This window comes from Hemitrygon akajei, chromosome 2, assembly GCF_048418815.1.
Source record: "Hemitrygon akajei chromosome 2, sHemAka1.3, whole genome shotgun sequence".
Taxonomy (NCBI): Eukaryota; Metazoa; Chordata; class Chondrichthyes; order Myliobatiformes; family Dasyatidae; genus Hemitrygon; species Hemitrygon akajei.
Genome location: NC_133125.1, coordinates 16,623,932 through 16,649,379, shown reverse-complemented (window position 1 = coordinate 16,649,379; position 25,448 = coordinate 16,623,932). Strand labels below are relative to the sequence as shown.

General features: G+C 40.1%; 1 protein-coding gene across 1 annotated transcript in view; it reads left to right on the top strand.

The window, feature by feature from the left end:
* chd1 (chromodomain helicase DNA binding protein 1) overlaps window positions 1-25,448 on the top strand; it is a 115,501-nt gene that overhangs the window by 24,007 nt on the left and 66,046 nt on the right. The window lies entirely within an intron of this gene.

The following is a 25,448-nucleotide window of genomic DNA, read 5'->3' as shown; positions in this document are numbered from 1 at the left end:
CGCAGATGTGGACATCCGGGAGGCTAGGAGACTCCAGGACCTCCCACATCTGACACTGAGAACAATAAGTTGCCATCACACTCATACTTCCCCTTTCCTCAAATAACAGGAAAAACTGAATCCTAAACCTACCTTGCCTTGCCCGTTTCTGCTTAAGGCAGAAACATTAGAGACTTTTAAGAGACATAAATGGAAGGATGTGGATATTGTGTATGTAGACAAGATTAGTTAGCAATTTGATTATTACTTTAATCAGTTGCTGATTTGAAGTGCAGAGTTTCTCCAGCAGTTTTTGTTTGAACCCCATGAAGTTTGCCTTCACTACTCCCTCCTTGCCAATCTTAACTTTTGGCCATCAAATCCACGCTGACCATTTACAGTAATCATAGTTAAGTGCTTGACCTAGACATTAGTGATTATATTTGACTCCATTACCTCCACTTGCAGCAAGTTCCAAATGTCAACCATTCTATTTTTAAACAAAATTCCCTTCCTCTCATCTTATGCAGCCTTGTTTTTGATAGCCCTACCATGGAAAATAGAGATTCGACTATCAACATTTGCCTTATATATATATATCGCATTATTACCTTACACTCAGACTCAAAATGCCATCTTTGTAACTGCAAACTATGGAGGTAACAGCAACATTTAAAGTACAGTCGGTGCTCCTTATCCGCGGGTTCCGCATGCACAGATTCAACCAACCGTGGATCGGGAAAACCAGGAAATTCTTTCTCCAGCACTTGTTTGAGCATATACAGTATTTTTTTCTTGTCATTATTCCCTAAACAATACAGTAAAACAACTATTTACATAGCATTTACATTGTATTAGGTATTATAAGTAATCTAGAGATGATTTAAAGTAAGCGGGAGGATGTGCATAGATTACCACGGATCGGGGTTGGAAAAAAAAGGAAGTTCTCTTACTAAGTAAGTCGGAACAGGTACATCCGGTATTATTTAGTGTCAGTTCGTCAAACATTTGTCTTAGTATATTTTACTTTTCTATGCATATAAAACGCTTAAATGTATATTTCAATAATTAAATCACTGTGTTGCTTAGTAATAATTGTAGCTTTCATCAGGGCAGGGCCTTTCACATGCTCCATTATTCTCACTTTATCCTTTAAAATTGTTCCGATCGTTGACCGACTGTAGCCTAACACTTTTCCAATGGCCGATGGCATTTCGCCTCTTTTTGATTGCTTTATTAATTCCACGTTATTTTCAATCGTAACTGTTTTCCATCAATGGAACAGAAACACTGCGGGTTCAGAGCCCCGCCGGGTCCTAAAGTCCACTGGACTGAGACAAGTTAAATAAGGGACTTGAGCATCCGCGGTTTTTTGGTATTTGAGGAGGATCCTGGGACCAATCTCCCGCGGATAAGGAGGGCGGACTGTATTTGTTATGTCAAACAATTTTTTGAAAATCATCCCTCATCTGAAATCTGAAGTGTTTCTAAATCTTGGAATATTTGCATTGATATAATGAGATACCTTGAGTATTGGACTCGAATCTAAACATACTCCATTTACATATACAACTTATATATGTACGCTGAAGGTAGTTTTATGTCAGTGGCTATCATTTCCAATGGAATTTATGTGCTACTGGTAAGCAGTCTTTGTCTTACACTTGTACTGATGCAGCCGTTCACGTGTTTGATTTTCATCAGCAACGATCTTGGCAAACTCATCTATGAATTTCTCTGCTACTTTGTGATCAGCAGACCCATTATTACCTTTAAATATTTACTGCTATGGCTTTTCTTAAATTTCTGCAACCAGCCTGCTAAATATTGACAGTTACCTTCAATTTTCAGTTCGTTGTGATAGATCTTTGCTTGTTTCATGATCAGCATGCCAATAAGTGATATTATGTTCACTCCAAAGCTGACAAATCCATTTTTTTCCAATACATGATTGTTGTTTATTTTTTTATTATTAACTTCTGTTCATTACATATGGGGTAACTTCTCAGAACTGCCTGTGGTACGCAGAGACCCAAGAACTATCCCAGCACCTTGTGGAATTTTCCATTTATAATGTCAGCGCTCAAAAAGTTTGAATTTCGGAGGTTTTTGGATTTTGGAGTTTTTGATGTTCAACCTGTAATAGGAAAATATTCAATACTACAGATTTGTGTAGGAATTGGTATATTATTGTCACATACAGTGAAGCTGGTCTTGCAGACTGTTTATATAGATCAAATTGTTGCACAATGCATTGAATTAGGATAAGAATATATATGAAGATTTAAAAAAATGTATTATTAGGCTTTGAAGAATTTGTGTAGGAATATTATAAGCTCCAATATGGGAAAATATAAACCATGGATGACAAAATAACTTGGAGCAATTACAGAGTAAAGCTTAGTGGGCACTGACTGTAATAGATCTATCAATGATTCTCAGCCAGTAGCTACGTTGGATTGCCTTCGTATTTACTGTGTATTGTATACTACCTGAATTGAAGATCTCTTTGTGTTGATTACAACAACATTTCATTGAATCCCTTATGATACGTTTGTCCTCATTTGCTAAGGGGACTTGAGTCAATTGTATTGTGCTGAACTGGGCCATTCAGTGCACTAAGTCCACATTGATCACTTAGCCTATTATACCATTGCCATTTGCTTGCCTTAAGACTAAATCATTCTATACCTTGCCTATTTGGGTCTGTCTAAATGCCTCTTAAAAATAGTGATTCATCCAGCGGTGCCTTTGACATGTTCCAGATATCAGCTACTCTATTTTTTTTTAAATAAAACACACTTGGATCCCCTTTAAAATTCCTTCTTATTTGAAACCTATGACTTCATTTTGTACCTAATCATTGAAAAAATATTTTGACTTTTTTTTTGCTCCAAAGAAAACAAGCCCAACCTATTTAATCCCTCCTGCACACTCATCAGTGCTTTCACATCCTACTTATAGTGTGGAGACAATACCCTTAATTGACAGCAAACATGCTATTATATACTGTCTCCACTACCCTATTGATCAGTGTTGACACTTTTGGAGCACTGTGGACATGGATTCTTGGGTTTCTCTGTTCATGAATATCCAATATCCTCACAGCCAAGTTGGCTGGAGTTATTTGGGAGGGTTTAAACTAATTTGATAGGGGGATAGGAATTGGAGTGATAGTCCTGAAGATCAGGTAGTTGGTTTACAAACAGAGGGAATGTGTAGTGGGACTCGTAGCAGGGAGAGGCTGACGATGGGGGCAAAATTGCAGTCAACCGGATGAGTTGCAATGTAAAATGCAGGCAAAATCGAAAAGGGTGAATACAGGACTGAAAGTATTTGAATGCGCACAATGTTTGGAATAAGGTAGATGAACTTGTACCACAGTTACCGATTGGCATGTATGATGTTGTAGGCATCACTGAATCATGGCTGAAAGATTATAGCTGCGAGCTTAATGTCCAAGGATACATACTGTATTAATGGATGACTGACAGAAGAGTGAAGTGAGAATGTCAAAAGGTGGGGAGCACCCCTATGACAGTCCCCCTCAACAATAAGTACTCCGTTTTGTATACCGTTGAGGGAAACGACCTACTGGGGGAAGCAGCAACGGCCGTGCCTCCGGCACTGAGTCTGGCCCTGCAGCTCAGAAGGGTAGAGAACTGAGAGGATGGCAGCAATAACAGGAGACTATAGTCAGGGGGACAGATAGGCGATTCTGTGGACGTGAAAAGGAAACACGGATGGTAGTTTGCCTCCCAAGTGTCAGGGTGTCCACAATATTCTGAAAAGGGAGAGTGAGCAGCCAGAAGTCGTGGTACATATTGGTACCAATGACATAAGAAGGAAAAGGGAGGAGGTCCTGAAAAAAGAATACAGGGAGTTGGGAAAGAAGCTGAAAAGCAGGACAACATGAGTAGTAATCTCGGGATTGTTGCCTGTGCCGCGCGACAGGGAGAATAGGAATAGAATGATAAATACATGGCAGAAGAATTGGAGCAGGGGCAGGAATTCAGATTTCTGGATAATTGGGATCTTTTCTCGGGTAGGTGGGACCTATACAAAAGGGACAGGTTGCACTTGAATCCTAGGGGGAGCAATCTTCTTGAGAGCAGATTTATTAGAGCTGTTGGGAGTTGTTTAAACAAATATGTCAGGTGGATGGGAACTAGGATGATAGAGCTGAGCATGAGCCAGCTAGCTTACAAGTGTGTGTTAGGTGTAACATGAATGTAAGGAAGGACAAGCCAATGATTGGGTACAGATGCAAACAGAGCAAAGAGTTAAATTCAAAAGAGTGAAGAATGCAGGACTGAAGTTGCAATTAGAGATTGATCAGTATGACATTGTGGGCATCACTGAGTTGTGGCTGAAAGAAAGCCATAGTTGGGAGCTTAACATCAAAGGGTATACTTAGTATCAAGATGGAATTACATCTTTAGAGGGTGACATAGGGTCAGAGAATGTTGAATCTTTGTGGAGTTAAGAAATTGCAAGGGTAAAAAAGAACATTATAGGAATCATAGACCTCCAAGTACCCAAAATGTGGAGTTGATGTTGCAAAGGGAGCTGGAAAAGGCATGTAATAAGGGTAAAGATACAATTGTAATGGGGACTTAAATATGCAAGGGGGTTTGGAAAGTCAAGTTGGTGTCAGATTGCCTGAGAGGGAATTTGTTGAATGCCCACAAGATGGCTTTTTAGAGCAGTTTGTGCTTGAGCCCGCTCGGAGAAAGGATTGGGTGTTCTATGATAACCCAGATCTTATTAGCGAGCTTAATGTAAAGGGGACAATGATCATATGATTGAATTCATACTGTAATTTGAGAGGGATGTATCAGTATTGCAGTAGAATAAAGGGGATTACAGAGGCATGTGGATCTTGCCCAGGTGGATTGGAGGAGGTTACTGGCGGGGATGACGGCAGAGCTGAAGTTTCTGGGAATAGTTCACAAGGCGCAGGCTAGATGTGTTTGACAGCGGAAGAAGTTCTCAAATGGCAGGGCTAGGCAACCATGTCTAACACAGGAAGTTAAGGACTGTATAATAGCCAAGAAAAGGGCATGTACGATAGCAAAAGTGAGTGGGAAGTTGGATGATTGGGAAGCTTTTGAAATCCACCAAAAGGCAACTAAAAAAAAAGCTATAAGAAGGGAAAAAATGAAATACGAGGGCAGACTAACAATAATATAAAGCAGGATACCAGAAGTTTTTTTCAATTATATGAAGAGTAAAAGGGAGATGAGAGTTGATATTGGCCCACTGGAAAATCATGTTGATGAGATGTGAATGGGGGGGACAAAAAAGGTGAACTTAATGGGTAGTTTGCATTTGTCTTCACTGTGGAAGACACTAGCAGTGTGCCAGAGGTCAGTGAGTGGCATGGAGCAGGAGTGAGCACCATTGCTATTACAAAGGAAAATGTGCAAGGGAAACTCTAAGGTCATAAGTCGGATAAGTCATGAATCACTTGATTCTGGCATGGTCGTGGAGGACTGGAAGATTGTAAATGTCACAGCACTCTTTAAGAAGGGAGGAAGGAAAAAGAAAGGAAATTATAGGCCTGTTAGCCTAAAGTCAGTGGTTGGGAATGTGTTGGAGACTATTATTAAGGATGAGGTTTCAATGTACTTGGAGACCAATGATAAAATAAGTCAAAGTCGGCAATGTTTCTGTGAAGGGAAATATTGCCTGACAATTCTGTTAGAGCTTTTTGAGAAAGTAACAAGCATGGAGGACAAGGTAGAGGCAGTGGATGTCATTTACTTGGATTTTCAGAAGGCGTTTGATAAGGTGCCACACATGAGGTGGCTTAACAAGATAAAATCCTATGGCATTACAGCAAAGATACTGGTATGGATAGCAGAATGGCTGACAGGCAAGAGGCAATGAGTGGGAATAAAAGGGGCCTTTTCTGGTTGGCTGCCAGAGACTAGTTATGTTCCTCAGGGGTCAGTATTGGAATTGTTACTTTTCACATTGTTTGTCAGTGATGTAGATAATGGAATTGATGGCTTTATGGCAAAGTTTGTGTATGATATGCAGATTGGTGGAGGGGTAGGTGGTGCTGAGAAAGCAATGTGATTGTAGCAGAACTTGGATGGATTGGGATAATTGGCAAAAAAAGTGGCGGATGGAATACAGTGTTGGGAAATGTATGATAATGCATTTTGGTAAAGGAACAATAGTGCTGACTATTATCTAAATGGGGAGAAGGTACAAACATCAGAGGTGCAGAGGGACTTCGGAGTCCTCGTGCAAGACTCCCAGAAGGTTAATTTACAGGTTGAATCTGTGGTAAAGGTGGCAAATGCAACATTGGCATTTATTTCAAGGGGAATAGAATATAAAAGCAAGGAAATAATGCTGAGGCTTTATAAGACATTAGTCAGGCTGCACGGAGTATTGTCAATAGTTTTGAGCCCCATATGTCAGAAAGGATGTGTTGGCATTGAAGAGAGTCCAGAGGAGGTTCATGAGGATGATTCTGGGAATGAAGGGGTTAACACATGAGGGATGTTTAGCAGCTTTGGGCCCTTACTGGAATTTAGAAGAATGCATGGGGATCTCATTTAAAAACTACCAAATGTTGAAAGGACTAGATAGGGTGGATGTGGAGAGGATGTTTCCTTTGGTAGAGGTATCCTGAACTAGAGGTTACAACCTCTAAATTGAGGGACAACCCTTTAGAACAGAGGTAGGGAGAAATTCTTTTAGCCCGAAAGTAGTAAGTCAGTGGAATGGTCTTTCAAGGGCTGTGGTGGAGGCCAAGCCTGTGGATATAGTTAAGGCGGAAGTTGATAGCTTCTTGATTGGTCAGGGCATCAAAGGATATTGCGAGAAGGCAGGTGTTGTGGGTTTGAGTGGGATCTAGGATCAGCCATGATAGAATGGCGAAGCAGACTTGATGGGCTGAATGGCCTAATTCTGTTCCTATATCTTATGGTCCCAGTAAGAAGTGTTCAATTTTTTGCAATGCACAATGGCTTTTAGAGTACTTCCTTTAAATTCTTTCAACCCATGCATTGTGACCTATTGCTCCACACATTAGCAAATCTTATTTAATTCAATTAGTTAACCAACACAGATTGGGCAACTTTGATGTGGAAGTATTCATGAAGCATGAAGAAATTTTGGTTATTACATGTGAAAATATTTGATACATTCTATTACAGTCTTGTGGCCCAATTAGTATATTAGTAGTTGATAATTTGAGATCTGATTTGTTTTCCCTGTACTTGGTTTACCCACATTTCTAAAAATGTTAACAATTTGAAGCAGTTAGTGCCCTTCTCTGAAATAAGTTTCTCCCATCTTTTAATGGCTTGCTTTGTATTTTCTATTAATTGCCTGCAAGCTCGTGATCTATCTTGTAGAAATACAGGCAGTCCCCGGGTTACGAACGAGTTCCGTTCTTAAGTCTGTCTAAATTGGATTTGTACGCAACTCTGAATAGGTATTATTTAGCATCAGTTAGTCAAATATATATGTCTTAGTATATAGTATATATTTTACCTTTACATATAAAACAATTGAGGAAACACTTCCAAATATACTAAAACATCTTAAACATAATACAGTACTTAATAATAGCCGGCTGGTGGCACAGTGACATCAGCGTCGGACTCTGGAGCGAAGGTTCCCGAGTTCGAACCCAAACGGGCCACTCCTGGGCATGCTTTCCATCTGTGCCGGGTTGAGTGTTGAGCTTGCAATTCGGCCTCGTTTTTTTAAAAAAACTGCGCTGTGAGAAGGACGTGGGGGGCCACTCATAGAATCTTTCCTCCAAGTAAACCACTTGGGGGAAAAAAAGTGGTTGCCGAGGCTCTGGCAGAGTATGGCACGCACACAAAAAAATAATAATACAGTAATAATGAAAGTAACTACATACAGTTCCATTAATGTCTTGCATACCGGAAGGGGCATTTGTGAGGTAAAGTGATGGACCTGGTGCTGGAGAGTCAGGGTTTGATTCTGCTGCTGGAGAGGTGGGGGAGGGGTTACTACTGTGGTCAATTTCTTGAAGTAGGCATCAAGGGAGGCTTGTGCAGAGCTTTTCTTTTTCTCATCATAAATGGCCTTGTAGCAGTTGAGGTCCTCAGTAACTGCACGGTAAACTTTGAATCTCTCTGGGTTAGGATCTTGCTCCTCTAACTTTGCCATCCTTGCTTCAATGAGACAAAAGGCTTCAGCTAACTCTTTTGTCACAAACTTTTTCGGTCCCGGAGTTCCTAGGTCCCAGTCTTCTTCCTCAAATGCTCTCATCTGCTGCTCTAGTTCCATAAGGTCTTCATTGGTCAGTTCTTCAGCAGCTCTACGACATCATTTTCATTGATGTCTAACTGCCGTTCATTACCAATACCAACCACAGCTTGCCTGGCTTTGGCGATGTCGTCAACTGTAAACCCCTGAAAAGCAAGCGTGAATTGGGGGCACAATTTGTTTCACACTCCTTTCATATTTGACTGCTTCACTTTATCCCAAGAATCAGCAATATTTTTGAAGGCATCATAGATGTTATAATCCCTCCAGGACTCGCTTAAGCTCATCACATCATCTTCATCATCTTAGGTAGCCCTGTAAATAACAGGCCTTAAAGGAGGCTATGACTCCCTGATACATTGGCTGAAGTAGTGATGTGGTGTTGGGGCTAAAATTACGACCTTTACATTGCGGTGAAGGTCATCTAAAGTGCTTGGATGTCCAGGTGTGTTGTCAAGCACAAGGAGAATCTTGAAAGGAATTTTCTTGGCCAAGCAGTAACGTTCAACAGCAGGAACAAAATGGTTCAAGAACCAATCTTCAAAGATGGCGATTGTGACCCAAGCCTTTGAACTTGCCTTCCAAATAACAGGAAGAGGTGCCTTAATGATACGGCGAAGTGCCCTTGGATTTAGGGAGCGATACACAAGCAAAGGCTTGAGCTTGAAATCCCCGGATGCGTTACCCCCAAGCAATAACGTTAGCTTATCTTTCGAGGCCTTATGCCCTGGTGCACTTTTTTCCTCTTTTGAAATGTAGGTCTTTTCAGGCATGTTTTTCCCAAAGTAAGCCAGTCTTGTCTACACTAAATATTTGGTCAGGCAAATGCCCGCCCTCCCTCAATAATTTTTAAAAAACATTTCAGGAAGATCACCTGCAGCACTTACATCGGCACTCGCTGCTTTACCTTGCACTTTAATATTTTGTAAATTTGCCCTCACTTTGAAACAATTGAACCAACCCCTACTCGCAACAAATTCATCACAATCACCTTCACTTGCTTTACGTGCAGCTTTTAAATCATTGAAAAGGCTTCGAGCCTTTCAATGATTCAATAGGAATATTACGCTGATTTTGATTGTCTAACCGAATTATCAAAAGCCTTTCCATTTAAATAATCAAACCACTGCATTGCTTAGTAATAATTGTAGCTATCATTGGGCCAGGGCCTTTCATTTGCTCCATTATTCTCACTTTATCCTTTTAAAATTGTTCTGATCGTTGACTGACTGTAGCCTAACGCTTTTCCAATGACCGATGGCATTTCATCTCTTTCCGATCGCTTTATTATTTCCATCTTATTTTCAATCATGATTGTTTTCCTTTTCTTTGATCCATCACCAGCACTTGCATTGGATTTATGCTTCGGAGACATGGTAAATAAGAGAATTTTAAGCCAGATACAAAGTTACACACTCAACAGTGTTAACGGCAACGTCATTCGACTTAAAATGGCGGACGGCATTCTCCTTCCTCGAGCCGATGAACCGCTGAAGCCACGCAATATTTTCATGAGCGTCACAATGTAGTATGTGTGTTCATCATTAGGGACAATTGTATTTAACTCGAATTTTCAATATAATAGACTTATGGCAGGCTGTTTGTAAGTTGGACATTGGTAACTCGGAGACTGCCTGTAGCCCCATTTCATGCTTTTTGCCTTTTCCATTGTTACTGAATTAGAAATCAAGTTATGCATGCTGGACAAATCCTAGTAGATCAGAAAAGGATTCAATTCCTAACCAGGTTATGAATGTTTGACTTGTGTATCACTTGTACAAACGAACAAGCATTTGGGAGACAAATTGGTTTGGGATTTTCTGACAACAAGCATTTTCTGCTGCTTGGCAATTTTTTTGCAGCCATATTTCTGACTTCTGAACTCTCCAGGTTACAGGAATGGAACCCTACTGTAACACGGGGAGGATCTGTACTGTTTCAGAAAACTGGGCTCAAAGGGCTTTCGGTGCAAATGTTACACCGCTATTTAAGAAGGGTGGGAGGCAGCAGACCTGTTAGCCTGAAATCAGTGGTTGGGAAGTTGTTGGAATTGATTGTTAGGTATGAGATTACGGAGTACCTGGTGGCACATGACAAGATAGGCCAAAGCCAGCATGGTTTCCTGAAAGGGAAATCCTGCCCTACTAACCTACTGATTTTTTTTTTGTGGAAATTACAAGCAGGGTAGACAAGAGAGATTCGGTGGATGTGGTGTACAGTTGGTCCTCCTTATCCGCAAGGGATTGGTTCCGGGACCCCTCGCGGACACCAAAATTCGCGGATGCTCAAGTCCCTTATTCAACCTATCTCAATGCGGTGGACATTAGGACCCAGCGGTAGAGATCTGAATTCGCAGTATTTCTGTTCACGAAAATAATCATGATCACAATTGAAAATAAAGTGGAAATAATAAAGCGATTGGAAAGAGGTGAAATGCCATCGGTCATTGGAAAAGCGCTAGGCTACGTCGGTTAACGATCGGAACAATTTTAAAGGATAAAGTGAGAAAGGCTGTGCCCCGATGAAAGCTACAATTATTACTAAGCAACGCAGTGGTTTAATTATTGGGTTTTGGAGTTTTGGGTTTTTGATCCTCCACATCAACCCGGCACGGTGGAGAATGCACTCCATAGCGATCTGTCACTAGATCGAACTCGGGAACTTCCCGAGCCCAGCGCTGAAACATACGTTCTTAAGTGTTTTATATGCATAGAAAGGTAAAATATATACTATATACAAATGCAAACGTTTGACTAACTGACGCTAAATAATACCGGATGTACCTGTTCCGACTTACTTAGTAAGAGAACTTCCGATTTTTTCCGATCCCGATCCACGATAACCCACGCACATCCTCCCATATACTTTAAATCATCTCTAGATTTACCTATAATACCTAATACAATGTAAATATTGTGTAAAATAGTTGTTATACTGCATTGTTTAGGGAATAATGACAAGTAAAAAAGTCTGTACATGCTCGAACAACAAGTGCTGGAAGAGCACTTCCGGGTTTTCGTGATTCGAGGTTGGTTGAATTCGCAGATGTGGAATTTACGGATAAGGAGGGCCAACTGTACTTGGATTTTCAGAAAGCCTTTGACAAGGTGCCACACATGAGGCTGCTTAGCAAGATAAGAGCCCATGAAATTACAGGGAAGTTACTAGCATGGGTGGAACATTGGCTGATTGGCAGAAAAAAGTAGGAATAAAGGTATCCTATTCTGGCTGGCTGCCAGTTACCAGTGGAGTTCCTGGGCTTGGTGTTGGGACTGCTGCTTTTTACAATGTATGTCAATGATTTGGACTACGGGATTAATGGATTTGTGACTAAATTTGCTGCTGATACAAAGACAGCTGGAGGAGAGGTAGTGTTGAGGAAACAGAGCCTGCAGAGAGACTTAGATAGTTTAGAGGAATGGGCAAAGAAGTGGTAAATGAAATACGATGTTGGAAAGTGTATGCTGATGCACTTTGGTGGAAGAAATAAGCGAGCAGACTATTAGTTAGTTGGGGAGAGAATTCAAAATGTAGAGATGCAAAAGGACTTGGGAGACCTTGTGCAAGATACCCTAAAGGTTAACCTTCAGGTTGATCAATGGTGAAGAAGGCGAATGCAATGCCGGCAATTCATTTCTAGAGGTATAGAATATAAGAGCAGGGATGTGATGTTGAGGCCCTGTAAGGCACTCTTGAGACCACACTTAGATTGTGTGCAGTTTTGGGCTCCTTATATTAGAAAGGATGTGCTGAGATTGGAGAGGGTTCAGAGAAGATTCACAAGAATGATTCCAGGAGTGAAAGGGTTACCATACGAGGAACATCTGCCAGGTCTTGGGCTGTATTCCCTGGAGTTCAGGAGAATGGGGGGGGGGGGGGGGGGGGGATCTCATAGGAACATTCTGAATGTTAAAAGGCTTGAACAGATTAGTTATGGCAAGATTATTTCCCATAGTAGGGTAGTTTAGGATATGAGGGCATGATTTCAGGATTGAAGGGCATCCGTTTAGAGCAGAGATGTGGAGAAATTACTTTAGTCAGAGGGTGGTTAATCTGTAGAATTTGTTACCATGAGTGGCTGTGGAAGCCAAGACTGGGTGTATTTAAGGCTGTAGATAAGTTCTTGATTAGCCAGGGCATCAAAGGGTGTGGGGAGAAGGCAGGGGAGTGGGGATGATTGGAAGAATTGGATCAGCCCAAGATTGAATGGTAGAGCAGACTCGATGGGCTGAATGGCCTGCTTCTGCTCCTATGTCTTACGGTCTTGAAATATTAAATTTGTTTCTCTTCTCGTAATTGCTGTTCTGATGTTCCTAGCACTTTGACTCTTGGCCTGTACTCACTGGAGTTTAGAAGAATGAGGGGGCACTTATTGAATCTATCAAATATTGAAAGGCCTTGATGGAGCAGACGTGGAAAAGATGTTTCCTCTAGTGGGGGAGTTTAGGACCAGAGGGCACAGCCTCAGAATAGAGAGATGTCCATTTAGAACAGAGGTGAGTTGGGACTTATTTTGCCAGGCGTTGATGAATCTGTGAAATTTATTACTACAGATGGCTGTGGAGGGCAAGTCATTCGGTATATCTAAAGCAGAGGTTGATAGGTTCTTGATTAATCAGGGCATCAGAGGTTATGGGGAGAAGACAGTGAAATGGGGTTGAGAAGGATAATCCATCATGATGGAATGGTGGAGCAGACTCAGTGGGGCGTATAACTTAATTCTCCTCATGTGTCTTATGGTTCTTTGGCCTAATAAGTCCATGCCACCCACAATGACCTCCCAATTTCCTGCTTTGGCTCGTATTCCTCTATGTCAGAGGTTCCCAACCTTATGCCATGGAGCCACAGGAGGGGCTCATGGACCCCAGGTTGGGAACCCCTGCTCTAAGCCTACCCCTCCACATATTTAACCCTTTTGTTTTAAAATTATACTATTGTGCCTGCCTCGACCATTTCCTCTGTGAGCTTGTTCCATTTACTCACCCCCCCCTGCTTGGAAAACCCTGCACTTAAGTCCTTTTTAATCTTCCTACTCCCACCCTACATCTCTGGTGTGGTCTCCCATGTCCTGGTAAAATTCTGTTACTGTCTGATCTGCTTTTTGTGATTTGAACATTTCTGTAAATTTGCGCTCCACCCTGCTCAGTACCTCTGCATTTGTAGAAATAAAGACCTAGCCTGGCCAACTTCGCCTTGTTTATAACTCAACCCCTCACTTTTCCTAATACAGAGTGACCAAAACAGTCACAGTACTTGATATTTGGATTCATCAACAATTAGAAGTTGGGACTTTTACAACTGCACTATAATGCCCCAATTCTGATACTCCTAGCCATGACTGATGAAGACCAGCATACTAAACATCATTTTTACCACTTAGAAAATGGCGTTTAGCATACTGTCCTTCATCTGTGTTTACCTGTGACGCCACTTTCAATGAGCAGTGCGCTTGGATTTGAGTTACTCTGTTTCATTACTTCCTAGTGTCCTGCCATTCATAGTATAAATCTTGACTGCAAAATGCATCATCTCACATTTCTACTCCAATTTTTATATTGTTTTAGAATTAAGTTGCATGATTTCAGCAATGTGAATCTTGCTGAAAATGCTGCAATTAAACATTTTACCAATGCATAAATTTCAAAATTCCTTGTCTGGATCAAACTAAAGTATGTGATTTTAAAACCACCTTGGTGTTTTGCCTGCTATTCTCCACATTATCATTTCTCTTGCAGCTCATCCAGTTTATTTCAGGGAACAATAAGATACATTTTGAAGTATTCAAGTACAAACCCCATTTCCAGAAAAGTTGGGATTTTTTCCAAAATGCAATAAAAACAAAAATCTGTGATATGTTAATTCACGTGAACCTTTATTTAACTGACAAAAGTACAAAGAAAAGATTTTCAATAGTTTTACTGACCAACTTAATTGTACTTTGTAAATATACACAAATTTAGAATTTGTCTCAGTGATGCATAGGAAAAAAATATAATTGGATGTACAATTCTTGAGGTAAAGCATGGGATTATATATTTTACTGTCTCATCCTGTCTCATACACAGCCACCATGTCTAATTGTTTGTGATTTAATGGCTAGGTGTAATTAAGTGTACAAATCAATTGACTTATCCTTAAAGTGTACAGTTACTGGCCAAATGAAAATGAAACCGTAGGTAAATTACTGAAGGATAAGCTGAATGTGTCTTGTTAAATGTCAGACTACACCTCGTATTGCGAGCAGTTTGCTATTGAAGCATAAAGAGAATACAATTGCATAGAGAGTTACAAGGGTATGTGCAGTATCAAGATATTGAATTAGATCCAGATAGAAAGGATAAAAGCAGGTTGAAGGTGGGTGAAAAGATTGATCAAATTCTGAATGTAGTAATGGAAGCTAAAATTTTCAAGCTATGTATGAGATTTCCTAAAGTGATGTTGGTAATGCTTTCGTTTCCGGATAAGCTTGTGTGGGTCATTGTCAATGAAAGGAAAAACTTACCGTAGATTCCGGACTACAGAGCGCACCTGATTAAAAGCCGCTGGCTCTAATTTTAGAAATAAAATCAATTTTTTAATTGTACAGGCCACACCGGATTTTCGGCCGCAGGTGTCCCACGTTGTAATATAAGATATTTACACAGAAAGATATTACACGTGAGGATTTTTTAACTTTTAATTAAATCCATATGGTAACAAAAACAAATACATATTGCAAATGCTTTTTTTCGAACCGTGCCCGTAACGCGGCTACTTTTAAATATACGTTGCGTATACTTCTTTACTGAACAACATTCCAATATCTCCTAACGACTGGTAAAAAATATATATACTGCAGCCTACCAGGAAAAGTTATTGATCGCCTTTAACTTAAAAGCAGCGTTTTCGCTCCGCCGCTCGCGTAATGCGCTCCCTCCCTCCGTCCCGTTTTATCGCAAACGGCATTTTTCCCACAAGACGCGGCGAAACCGGGTGTGACGTCATAGCATCCCGCGATGTAGTACAGAAAACAAATATAGTTAAAACTCTTCTAACTTTAACTAGAAAATGAATTACTAAGCGAAAATATTATAAACTAAATAACTGCCATAAGGCAGCACAATGCTTCGAGTGTTTTCCATGTTGATGAGGGTGAGTACAAATGACTGATTTACAATAATTTAATTGTGAAAGTGCGCTTGATTTATCGTACAATTTCATTGGACCTCTGTGAACTACTCATCAATTTTATTGGTCTACTGTTATGAGGCAAAATGTTTACGAGGCGGCATGAAAAAAATCATGTATTAGCCGCTCCGTTTTAAAGGCCGCAAAGTTCAAAGCTGTTCAAAATGTGGGAAAAAAGTAGCGGCTTAAAATCCGGAATCTACGGTATTTGTTATACCACTTAAAGGTATGATTAATTCAAATAGATTACATTGATAAATTGCCATCAAAAGGACTTGTACTATAATTGACATGTTGTTAAGTTTGAAATACTATAATGCCAAGTTAGTGATTTTTGGGTTTAGGTCATTTACATTTAGCAAATGGCTTTGGCTGTCAGTGTTCTGTTCCTTGGTAATGTATTGTGGATTCATTTTGGGACAATGCATTCCGAAAAGCTGTGGATCCCAGTCCAGATGCTGCTGGCATCTGAGGAATGAATGCAAATCAGAAGGTGTGAAGTTTGTATGTAGTTTCAAAATGAAGCATTGTCTATACTTTTTAATAATGGAATTATCCTTTGTATTTAGCAAGCCCCTTGTTGGGTCAGCAGACCTTTCCACCAAAAGTGCCTCCTTCATATGATGCCTGCTGTACCTTGTTTTGTCAAATAAAGAAGCTGCTTTATCTACCAGTAATTCTCTCTGGCAATTTTACTCGCGCTACTACACGCCACATGGTTAGTTAATTTAAAATAGTCACTTCCAATAATATAACTAACCTAAAGGTAGCTTTGTTATCCCTGATATATTTCAACTGGTAACATTATATCTGGACTTATTTCTAAAGTAAACTTTGGCATGGTGCTTACATTCAGGCTAGTAATTAAATATAGAGGTTGAGTATATTTTACTTCTACTATTCAGAATGCCAGTTATTAAGTAATTTTAAAATATCCCAAATGTTTCCATGTATCTTCAAAGGTAAAGTACTTGTTTTATTATGTTTGACCAAGTTATGAAAGATGATCTCAAGACCCACAGAAATCAGAGGCTGCTTAATTTAGTTGGAGACCAGAAACAAGAAGGATAAGTTGTTTTCAGGACTCAAGTGAGACATTTTTCTTAGAATTCTGAATCTTTGGAATCCTCGGTCTCTGAGGGCAGTAAGTGCTCAGCCATTTGGTACTTTTGAGACTGAGATGTGAGATCTTCATACATGAAGGGAATAATAATAACCAGCACTGATCTTTTTGATTGCTTATGTAGATAAAGGATCACAAGTCCTGATTCTTATGTTCTTGCATATAATAATAATAATAATGCAAATAGATTATCTTGCAATGCATCACAGGCAAAAAACAGAGGGCAACTTTTTTTTTTATTGTGGCCATTCCTTTGTATTTTATGATATGCTATTTCATATTGAACTGAGGAAGTCAGCAGCAGGCCAGTAAAGCTTTTTGGTTAAGCTTTAAAAAATTGAGGTGGAACATTTAGCATAACAATATTACATTTGTTGGGGTTCAATTCCTGTCAGTGTCTGTAAGGAGCTTGTGTCTTCTCCCTGTGACAGCATAGGTTTCCTCCAGGTGTTGTGGTTTCCTCCCACATTAGAGACATATGGATTAGTATGTTTATTGATCACATGGATACAATTGGGCAGTATGGGCTCGCTCATTGGTACAGAAGGGCCTGTTTCTGTGCTGTATCTAAATTTGTGTGCTGTAAACTAAATTTAAATTAGAAAGAAGTTATGGGACTTGCACATGTAACCTGGCAACTATTCTGCACTACTTTGAGTTGGGAGCTCCTATTTTCCCCAATTTGTTAATTTGGAAATTTTAAAATAACTATTACCATAGGATTGCACAGTAAGTTCAACAAAAGTATGTATTTGTGACATAGCATTAGTTGGCAAGGTGATAAACTGCAGTGATGCTTGCAGTGCAGTTTATTTAGTTTATTTACTTATTGGGTAGACTTGCCCAATGTTGATTCCTGCTGAGAAAACTCAGTTGTTTACAGATTCTGCCCTGGCCTGAAACGTCGGCTATATCTTTTTCCATAGATGCTATCTGGCCTGCTAAGTTCCTCCAGCACTTTGTGTGTGTGTTGTTTGGATTTCCAGCATCTGCAGATTATCTGTTGTTTATAAAGTGTAGAACTTTTTCAGGATTAAAGGTTTAAGGAACTTGGTTTACTTGGTCCTTTGTTGGTCCTGGTCAACAATGGGTGCTGCGTCCCAGCTGTCTACATGATACGCAAGCAAAGACAGTACAATATGAAGAGCAAGCTGCTGTCCATGCAGCCGCTCTTCCTCTCATGCAGCTGATGTATCCAAAGGAACGGCAGCAGCCAATACAGTCTAGCACTAGTGGTGTCGCAGGAAATGCCAGTCAGTATTGAACTCAGCATGGAACTACCTTGGGACTGCAGCTTCGGACTTTTCTTCTTAACTTATTCCTGAAACTTTTCCCGTGAGTTGGTGTAGCCGCATGCTTGAGATCAGAGTTTTTGTTCTAGATGAGCTGCCAACCATGGCTGACGAGCCCCACCTGCCCAAAGCAACTGGTTTTAAGATGTCAGATACCTGCCTTTGTCCCTTCTCATTTCACTAGAAACTGTTCCACTGGTTTTAGTAGCTAAGCCACACATGAAAACTAAAAGCTGGTCTTGGTTGTCAGATGCTGTTAGAGATGCATGGCATTGGGAGCCATAGGTAGTGAGAGCTTATCCATGTTACCACCCCTGGCGGTAAAACCTCAAAGAACCTGAGTTTACTAGAATTCTAGTAAATCCTAGCTTACTTACAAATAGATGACCAGAAGCATTTTCCACTCTGGCTTTGGGTATTTATTAGTAGAGCTTGAAATTTAGGATTAATGTGTTTTTTTTTATGTGTTATTTATATATATATATATATATATATATATATATATATATATATAAGAAAGCATACTGTTCAAGCCTAATTCATAGGTTACATTTTTTTTCTGGATTGAATCTTACCACAAAAACCTTTGTTTCTTCACAAAAGGAGATTCCCATCATAATTCTAAAGCCAGGTGTTTATCAAGTCACTCTGTGAGCAATGTTAAGGCAGCAGCACCCTCTAGTGTTTAGTACTTTAATAATGAAACTTGATTTCTCTGTTTTACAGTTGGCTGGGCTGCAAGCAAAGAAGGCAGATTGAATCAGAAAGATTTGATTTGTTTTAATTCTTAGCCTACTAAATTTTTGCAGAAGTTGCCATTTAGCTTCCACTACACAATCAAGTCTTTCAGTCATTAGGGATAAACAGATGAGGCGCTGGACTGTCAAATGTTTGGTTTCAACAGTGACTTAGTTGTGTTTGGACTGTGGCAGTGATGCAACATGATATGAGATTGACCTATCTAGGTAAATCTAATGTTGTAAAAATGTTGACCTTCGCAGCTTCTAATGTTGTAAAAACGTCATGTCAGTAGAATTTCTAATGCCTGCCTTGCACTAATTAGAATTCTCTATTGAAGAATATAGTGCTTTAGGACAAGATCTGCACGGTAGTCTGCTTTTTAAAATGTAGGTTTGACATTGCTTTCCTAAATGAGGCTGTTTAAATGTGATGTATGGGTAACTCATTTGTATTTGGGAAAGTAAACACATTCGTGGTTCTAACCAATTGTGAATTTATCTTGTAACACATTGCACAAGTTTTACAATCTAATATGTGTTTCACATTCTCAGTATGTCTTCATTTCCTTTATTATGCTACTATGAGCTGAGGTAGATTCAAATTCAGTCAAACTAAGGCAGGAGTTCCCAACATGGGGATCACAGACCCTTGCTTAATGGTATAGGTCCATGGCATTAGAAAGGTTGGGAACCCCTGAACTAAGGTATGTTTAGCTATTCCTTCCTTTGCTCTTATTACCGGCATGGAATCCTTGAAAAGTCAACAAGACAGCAGTATGGATTATCGTGCCACTTAGTTGAAAACAAAATAACCTAGCTTTGCCCATCAGTTAAACATCTAAGTACTTTTTAATTGTGAGTGTTTCTCTACCATCCTTTCACACAGTGAGTTTCAGACCTCAACTACTTAACCTGGTTGTCAATTTTCCCCTACGTTTTACCATTGTAACATTTCTGTCACTCTAAATGACCCTTCCCACTCCAACCACTCTCTCTCACTCCGTTTCATTATTATTATCAGTGCACTGAATTCAGCAATTTCGCAGCACTCCTTGTATATTGTCATGAAAATATCGCAATGTATTAACTAAGGGATTGTTTATGTTGGAGTATTCTAAGAGAAAGGTGAAGTTTCTAAAAGTGATATTTTGGTATCCCATCAAATGCAGCATTAACCAAGACACTCATATGTAATAATAAAGTGGTGATCTGCTGTAATCAATTCGGTGAAAACTGCTAGGTGAAGAATATTAGGGATTTGAACCAATGTTTCAATGATCCTGTAACAACTCGTATTCAGGCAATTGCAGTATATTCCATCACAACTGAAGGGCTTTCTAGGGTAGTGGGGTGGTTTTAGATGTCAGGATGACAGATGGTTGGAACAGAACATTCACTTATTTATCTGCTATATTAACCTTGACTTCTTTTACCTATGTTGGACCCCGGAGAGAGTAATGGTGGAGGATGCAGTGGTGGTTGTATCAGTGAATGTAGTTGGAGTTAGGTTCAATAGGTACATTTAATGTCAGAGAAATGTATACAGTATACATCCTGAAATTCTTTTTCTTCACAGACATCTAGGAAGACAGAGGAGTGCTCCAAAGAATGAATGACAGTTAAATGTTATAACCCCAAAGCCCCCCCCAACTCCCCCGCCCCACGCATAAGCTGAATTAAAGCATTAGTACCCCAAAGACTACTCGTTCACCTGGTATTCAACATACCACAGGCTCTCTTTCTCCCTCTAATAAGGGGAAAAAAAAGGTGTCCCTGTTTCACAGTGAGAGGGGAGACATAACAAAACAACTTGCTGATTTATGGTGTTAAAAGTCTATTGTGTTGCTTCTTCCGAGCTCTGTGCCCAAAGATCTTGAATCCCTGAGCACACGGCCAGTAGCCAGCTCGCTGCTTTCGATCTTCTCTGTACTGCCACGAAAATCTGGCACCCTGAAGGTGCGCTATTCTTCCAGGCTGCACCCTCAGCATATCAAAAAGTGACTGGTCGTGAGGCCCCGAGTATGGGTCCCATTTCCGCAAAGAACCGAAGTCAGCATGTAACTCCAGGTCAGGGTCTTCAAAAGAACCTTGAAAGGGAAAGAAAGAGATATCAAATCAGATTCTGTCTGTGAAGCTGATTTGTTTTCTGGCATTTGTATGGAATGAACAGCAAACTAAGCCAAATATTTTCCAGGTTTGGCTGTTCATAGGTTATGTTTGCAGGATATTTCAGAATGTTGAGAATGTACCACAATTGTGGATTAATTCAAACCAGATGTTATCAAAGCATTGCTGCTCATAGGTATGAGTGGAATATATTCTGAATTCATGGAAGAGTTAAAGGTGAATTTCAATTTGGGATTAAGCATACAATTTTAGCACCATTGCCTGTGTCTTTTGTATGTGGTATGCAGTGGCTGTAGGCAAATTATTTCTGGATATTGCATGTAGAGGTTTGAATTGGTATCAGTAAGAGTCAGTATAAAGTGTCTGAGGAATCATCTGTTTTACACTTCTGGCTGAATTGATATTGTCTTTTTATATATTGTACGTCATTGACCATCAGAAAAGGCACGAGCGTACTACTTGGTTTTCCCTTGAGCCTGTTCTATCATTCAATAAGATCATGGCTCACCCAGTTTTTCTCAAGTCCACTTTTTCTCCCTTTGTCCATAATTCTTAATTCTAAACATTCATCTATTTAATCTTTGGGTATATTCAAGTATTCAGCCTCCACATCTTCCTGGAAAAAGGAATAACAAAAACTTTAATATTGTAGGAAACAAAACTCATTCCCATCTCAGTCTTAACTGTGTGACCACAATGATTCCCAATCTCTGAATAAAAACTCTCCTTATTCACCTAGATGAAATGTGCATCATGGGCCCCTCCCCTCCAAAATCAATGATTTATGGTATGCATTATTTTTTAAATATTGGGAATATAAATTTGAACATTCTGCTAAGCACATTGTTTCAGCACAGCACATTTGACATGAATATTAAAAAAATTAGAAACAAGTCAAAGCAACACACAGAATGCTGCAAAATGCAGGCAGCATCTATGGAAACGAATACAGTCGATGTTTTGGGCTGAGATAGGCAGGACTGGAGAAAAAAATGAGGAGAGCTAAAAGTTGGGGGGAAGGGGAGGGATAAATACAAGGTGATGGGTGAAACGAAGGGGGTGGGGTGGGATGGGATGAAGTAAAGACCTGGGAAGTTGAGAGGTGAAAGAGATAGGAGAGGACAAAAGGCCATGGAAGAAAGAAAAGGGGGAGGAGCACCAGAGAGACAATGGGCAGGCAAGGCTGTGAGATGAGAGAGGGAAAAGGGGATTTGGAATGGTGGGTGGGGGGGCACACAGGTTACCTCTCACACCCTAATGATATGCTAGTAGAATAAATTATTACTGAAAATTCCTCTAGTTCCTCTAGTGTAGGTGAGTGGTAGGAGAATCAACAGAGTTTACAGGCATTGAGGTTACAGTGAAATATGTTGGGAAATAAGACTGATGATACTGCTCAGAGAGATGTCACAGACATCACAAGCAAACAACCATCTCATATGTCAAAAGAAAATAATGAGGAATGTGAGAAATAGCTGTTTTTCCCCCTTGGAAAGCTGTTAGGTAGGTTATATAAGGCTCAGTGACCTGTGTTGCACTTTGCAAAATACCTTTAAGACTTAAGAGTTGAATGCATGGAGCATGATAATTGTAATTAATCTTGCACTTGGAATACTAAAGAATTTTGATGGCAGTTTCAAGCTGGATCCTTTTGATAGGCTCAAAGTGTGGCATATTGTAATGAATTTAGAGATAACATTAAAATATGAACAGATAAATATTCACTTGGATATTTTCAAGATGATCCTGATAGTTATTTGATAGCACTCTGCAAAGCAGGAGGGAAATTATCTGTCATTTTTCAAAGTTTGTGACTAGCTAAATAGGTTGGAGGATTTTACATTTACTGGTTGGCCTTGTGCTGTAATAAAATTATTACATTGTGATGATTGGCAGGCAGAAATGTTAACTGATTGCATCTAAAAACAATATTTGTACTATTTTGTTATATTTGGAGGAAATGGTATTTAAAATTGTACATAAAATAACAAAATTCGGGAATGTGCATTTTAAAATTGATTAGTTTCATTTCTCTTGATTGGCGGGTACTGCCAGAGGTGGTGGTGGGGGCTTGGGGGAGAGCACCTTCATTTAACTACTGTCTTTCATTCTGTTATGCAAACTGTGGCATTAGTGATTCAGTCAAGTCATTAACATTCTACTGTGCTAAGGAACATTTTCAGTATTTAACTTGTTCATTGAAAAGGAAATACTGAAAATGGTCAAATTTTTTTCCATCAATTAGCATCACATTCACTCTGTTATGGCCATCTAGTCACCCAATTTCTTACCAAGTTTACTAAATCTTTCAGAACACAATGTATCAGAGTTGGAACCATCAGTCACTGAATGTTCTCTAGTTGAAGAGTAGTGTGACGTCAGAATTATTTAGACGCTGTCAAATAATACTTTGATTTTATTTTGTTTTTATCTCTAACTTCATTGTCCTTTGCTACTACTGCTGAGTTCACCCAATCCTATAAGTGAGAAAATGGTATTCATTTCTGGCCTCAAGCACCCCAGCTCAAGACTTAAAGCAGACTGAAAAGCTTGAGCATGTAGATATTAAAGTGGATGTTCTGGAGCTTTTGGATAGTATCAAGTTGGATAAATCACCGGGACAGGATGAGATGTACCCCAGTCTACTGTGGGAGGCGAGGGAAGAGGTTGCTGAGCCTTTGGTGAGGATCTTTGCATCATCAATGAGGACAGGAGAGGTTTCGAGGGTTGGAGGGTTGCAGATGTTGTTCCCTTTTTCAAGAAAGGGAGTAGAGATAACCCAGGAAATTATAGACCAGTGAGTCTTACTTCACTGGTTGGTAAGTTGATGGAGAAGATGAGAGGCAGGATTTATGAACATTTGGAGAGGCATAATATGATTAGGAATAGTCAACATGGCTTGGTGAAAGGCAGGTCATGCTTTACGAGCCTGATTGAATTTTTTAAGGATGTGACTAAATACATTGATGAAGGTAGAGCAGTAGATATAGTGTATTTGGATTTCAGCAAGGCATTTGACAAGGTACTCCATGCAAAGCTTATTGAGAAAGTCAGGAAGCATGGGATCCAAGGGGACATTGTGGATCCAGAATTGGCTTGCCCACAGAGTGGTTGTAGACAGGTCATATTCTGCATGGCGATCGGTCACCAGTGATGTGCCTCAGGGATCTGTTCTGGGACCCCTACTCTTCGCGATTTTTATAAAAGATCTGGATGAAGAAGTGGAGGGATGGGTTAGAAGATTTGCTGATGACACAAAGGTTGGAGGTGTTGTGGATAGTGTGGAGGGTTGTCAGAGGTTACAGCGGGACATTCATAGGATGCAAAACTGGGCTGAGAAGTGGCAGATGGCGTTCAACTCAAATAAGTGTGAGGTGGTTCATTTTGGTAGGTCCAACATGATGACAGAATATAGTATTAATGGTAAGACGCTTGACAGTGTGGAGGATCAGAGGGATCTTGGGATCAGAGTCCATAGGACACTCAAAGCTGCTGCGCAGGTTGATTCTGTGGTTAAGAAAGCATACAGTGCATTGGCCTTCATCAATCGTGGGATTAAGTTTAGGATCTGAGAGGTAAAGTTGCAGTTATGTAGGCCCTGGTCAGACCCCATTTGGAGTACTGTGTACAGTTCTGGTCGCCTCACTATAGGAAGGATGTGGAAACTATAGAAAGAGTGCAGAGGGGATTTATAAGGATGTTGCCTGGATTGGGGAGCATGCCTTATGAGAATAGGTTGAGTGAACTCGGCCTTTTTTCCTTGGTATTGATGGTGTGGATAGTCAGAGGCTTTTTCCCAGGGCTGAAATGATTACATGGCTGAAATGTCCATGAGAGAGCACAGTTTTAAGGTGCTTGGAAGTAGGTACAGAGGAGATGTCGGGTAAGTTTTTTATGCAGAGAGTGGTGAGTACGTGCCAGTGACGGTGGTGGAGGTGGGTATGATAGGGTCTTTTAAGAGACTCCTGGACAGATACATGGAGCTCAGAAAAATGGAGGGCTATGGGTAACCCTAGGTTACCCATAAAAGGGAACATGTTCGGCACAGCTTTAGAGGCCTGGACACACACAGTTTTAATAATAAGGAATTTATTTACAAGGGGAAGTCGGGTCAACACAAGCAACTACAATACACAGGAACCGGTGTGGGGACAGGGTACGGTTACACAAACAAAGAACAAGGGAAAAGCACTACGACAACTACCCCTCTTGACCTTGGATAGCTGTGGCTCCCTTACCAGGACAAACGATAGACCTTCCCAAACATAAATCAATGCACTTACCTTCAATGAGGTGGTCTGTAAGAGAGCCAGGCACAAGTCTCACCTTTTATAGCATGGGGCTGGGTGACATAATCCAATTAAGGTGACCAATAATTTAGATGTGCATTGATTAGTTGGGAGGGACCAAATGTTGATTGGCATGTGGTGTGTCCTCCGACCAGCCAGGTGGCAGTGCGTCTGTCACGTGGCCGGTATCTCTGGATACACTGTGTTTCTATTCCACTGTTGGTGTCTAATCCCTACTCTGGGATTCTCTTCTGAGACTTTCTACTTCTATAACTTTGTCCTTTTAAGGTGCCTAGCCTTTCAGCACCCTTTATAGTTGTCTGGTGTAACTTTGGTTTCTTTGGGAAGTTAACAAACTGAAACCCCATAAGATTATGGTATGGTTCCATATTTCTCTAGGCAACTTGCAGAAAGAAAAAAAGAAGAATATTTCAAAATATTAAACTTAATTCAGTTACAGCGAAGATTT